The following is a 4,167-nucleotide window of genomic DNA, read 5'->3' as shown; positions in this document are numbered from 1 at the left end:
ACAAGATCAGAAGAACGGAAGAAAAAAATATAAATTGCCAGGCAGTAAAACTGTAGATAAGCAACAAAGATGCTGTTACGGAAACAACAGTACAACGGATATTTTAAGCTCTCGAAGAAATGTTATTTGAAAGTAACGGGGAAAGGGAGAAAGGAACGGTGTTGTGTAGGAAGTGCTGGGAGGAACAAAAATGAAGGAGAGGCGACAAGTGGGAGGACGAAGGTGTAGATGGAAAACAGTAGATCATCAGATTCCCGGACAAGAGACGGGTCTTATCAAGGGGTTTGAACTTAAACTGATAGCATCGAAAGAAGAGTGAAACAGAAAAACATGATGTCATGACAATTTCCCAAAGATCAGGTTTCCATCTTCCAATATTGGCCACAAGGCCAACCGTGATATGATATGAGGCCATAAAGTTTACTGCTCCAATAAAGAGAACAAAGGTCACCAAGTACAGAGACTTGGACCAAATCGGTCTGGTTCACATGAGGTGTAGTTTAATTCTGACAAATGACAAAAAAATTAAAAAAAAAAAAAAAAAATTTACAAGAAAAGTATTGGTTCTGTGTGTGACCCGCATTTTGTAATGTGGACTACTAAAGGTCTGGAGTGGGCCACTGAAAAAAATGGAAATGTATTGACGGTATTGATAGATTACTGAATGATATTGTATTATAGATTTTATGACGCACATTATTAGGTTATTTAAACTTATAGCTGGAAAAAAAAAAATCTTATCTTAACACAATTTCATGTTTAAGAAATATACAATATTAATATATATTTGTAGTTATATATATATTTATAATCAAAATGTATTTCTATACTTTCTATATATTTATATATTTATATATATATTTTAATTTCATATATGTGTAATAAATATATGTCATTTTTCTATCATTTAACTCTTAAAATTATTTCATTAACAGACACATGCACACACCCTGCGATAAACCAGGAGGGGAACTATAAAACGCGCGTTGCGCAATCCGACACGGCGCGGTGTATCAGAGTTTGATGAAGGTTGGTACGGGAGGAACTTTGGAAAGTGTTTACTTAAGTGAACGGACCCAGAGAGTTAATGTTCAGTGTAGAAGACGTGTGATGAGTCACTTCCCGCTACTTCTCTACTCCTGCCTGAGAAACTGACTGAATGCATATGCTACTACAGGAGGCAAACGTTTGCTCCTCCCTCGCCGTGCGTTCGTCTACACGAGCTGTAGAGTTGAGGACGCGTCATCTATTCACATACAGCTAACATCTATTCACATACAGCTAACATCTATTCACATCATCTATTCACATACAGCGCCGTGCGTTCGTCTACACGAGCTGTAGAGTTGAGGACGCGTCATCTATTCACATACAGCTAACATCTATTCACATACAGCTAACATACAGCTAACAGTACAAGCTAATAAAACACATAATGGGAGTTGAGGACGCGTCATCTATTCACATGCAGCTAAATGAAACACATAATGCTGGAGAATTTCCATATTTTTATCTGGTCATTTTTAGACTCTACACTAAGTCTTTAATGCGGAAAAAAACATTTAGTGATGCACTGCCTAAGCTTGTTGTGGTAACTTTTTCTTTTTGTGGCACTGCTAACCTTTCGTGACCTTTCGACCAATTTTAAAGGCTCACTTTCTTCCTCTCATCTTTCCGGTATTTTGTAGTGTTAGGAGAATAAAGCGAGATGCGGACATGGCTGAGATGTCCCCTCAAAACAATGTCAATGTCGTCACGGTCATCGTCACTCTCGTCGTAAGAGAACAAACTGTACAAAAAGTTAACATTAACATTAACTTCTGTACAAAGTGTCTGCACATTTAATGGATATTAGCTTGAAAAAAAAAACAGGAGAAAAAAAAGTTTTAATTTACATAGTACAGTAGCAAAGATGATTTGGTGTTGCCAACTGTCCAAATATTATCTTATGTCTCCACATTACACAGGTGAACGACGACTTTTCGTAAAAGCTATTGTCAAAAAAAATGAACACATTTCAATGATTTTAACACTATAAAATGTAATCATTCCATCCTGTAATAACAAGAACGTGACTACAAGTACATATCAAGATGAAGGACAGACTAGAGTACTGTTTAAAGCCCAATAAGCAGATTTAATTAGAAAACCGACCATGACTCTAGTCACCAGGGCATGTGACCCGGTCATGTGACCCAACCATGTGACTGCAGTAATGATAGTATTACCAGTAATGGCAGTCTGCGCCTGGGTCCTGCAGCGGCATCACCGACACCCACAACAACAACAACAAGCAATTAGAAACAGGATTTTTGGGGAGAAGCAGAAAGCAGAATTCCCAGCAGGCCCTGCAGCCTCTCCTCAGCTGAGCTCATTGTTTGACCATGAAAGGAGGTCATTTAATCTGAAAGACTGACTGAGCTGAGACTTAGGTGAGGTGAGAGCAGAGCGCCGAACTGCACTGCTCAGGTGTCAAGGGTGTAGACTGAAGTGTCTGTTTTGTTGGGTTTTTTTTTTTTCACACTGGCCGACAGAAACAGAACTGATTCAGAACCACTGCGCCCTCTTAGGAAATCAGTTAACCACCAGGTTCTGCCTCCACTGCGCCCTCTTAGGAAATCAGTTATAACCGCGATCCCGGTTCTGCCAACACTGTGTTATGGACGGCGACGGAGCACAACGGCGACGATGCAAACGGGGAATTCAAAGAGGATGTAAATTCGTGTCTGTCTAACTGGAAGACCTTGAAGAGAGAATTCTTTTTATTTTATGTCGGAGTTACGTTCCATTCCATCAGTGTGAAAGTAACCTTTTTTTTTTGCCAAAAATCGGAACTGTGCATTAGTATCATTGTCACTCACTTACACTAACACACTGGTAACATCATAATCTAGGACACAAAAGGTCAAAACTCAGGCCCGGGGGCCGAATCTGGCCCGCAGTGTAATTATATTTGGCCGGCGAGATCATAACAAATGTGTACTAGAGTTGGCCCTCCAGTATCTTAGCTAGTAGCTTCTATACACTAGCAGAGTATTAGCGATGTATGCGCTATGTTGTAGCACAAACATTTTGTTTTTTTTTTTTTTTTTTGTTGTTGGTCTAATTTCTCATGTGTTTATAATATTCAGCTTTGGTCGTTCCCGATTCAATGTTCACGCAGAACTAAAGAAGGGATAAACATGCGCAACCGCACTGGGAATTTGAGTTTGACACGTCTGATCTAGGACATAAAAACATCAGACAAGAGTCGGAGTTGCGCTCGGGAGCCATAATGAAGGGTACATGTAAACAAAGTGTAAACAAATCCTCGTATTTGTCCGCTCTGCCAACTAGTTCCCGTGCGGGTTTTACTGCCGTATGATGGAACAAGACTTCCTTGATAAATTTGTGGGAGACGGCGACGTAACCACAAAACGCTGTTGGTCGAAGACATCATAAACCAAAGGGCCCCCGAATATATGTGTTGATACTATTACCAACGTCAACATATGTTGAGTATATTTACCCTAATTATTTACGTACTGTTGATTGAAAACGATCTGGTTTCCCTCCTCCGAACAAGGCCTGTGTTTTGAAACTACCTTCCATTTTCGTATACCCACTACCAGAGGTGTGGACTCGAGTCACATGACTTGGACTCGAGTCAGACTCGAGTCATCAATTTGATGACTTTCGACTCGACTTGACCAAATGTAAAGAGACTTGGAACTCGTCTTGGGCTCTGACATCAATGACTCGTGACTTCACTTGGACTCGAGCCCCTTTGACTCGACAAGACTCGATACTTTCTCCAAAACCCAAAGTGATCTGTGTAAATATATTATTATTTTGTTTAAAATGACTCGAAACAGAAACGTAAGGACTTGGGACTTGACTTGACACTTTTCAGTCCTGACTTGGACTCGACTCGGTCTTTGCCTGTCTTGACTTGAGACTTGACTCGGACTTGAGTGCAAAGACTTGAGACTTACTTCTGACTTGCAAAGCAAGGACTTGGTCCCACCTCTGCCCACTACTGTACAAGTTACAGCAGTTACATTTCAGCAATAACGTTGAAACAAAACAAAAAAAAATCTCATGTTACGCGAGATTGGTTTAATTCAAGAAAGGCTGAGATGACAGGGAAGAAAAAAAAAAACAACCCAGAGCAAAGTATTTTGGATG

Source organism: Cynoglossus semilaevis, chromosome 15 (genome assembly GCF_000523025.1).
Source record: "Cynoglossus semilaevis isolate Cse_v1.0 chromosome 15, Cse_v1.0, whole genome shotgun sequence".
Lineage (NCBI taxonomy): Eukaryota > Metazoa > Chordata > Actinopteri > Pleuronectiformes > Cynoglossidae > Cynoglossus > Cynoglossus semilaevis.
Note: the sequence above shows the minus strand (reverse complement) of the source record.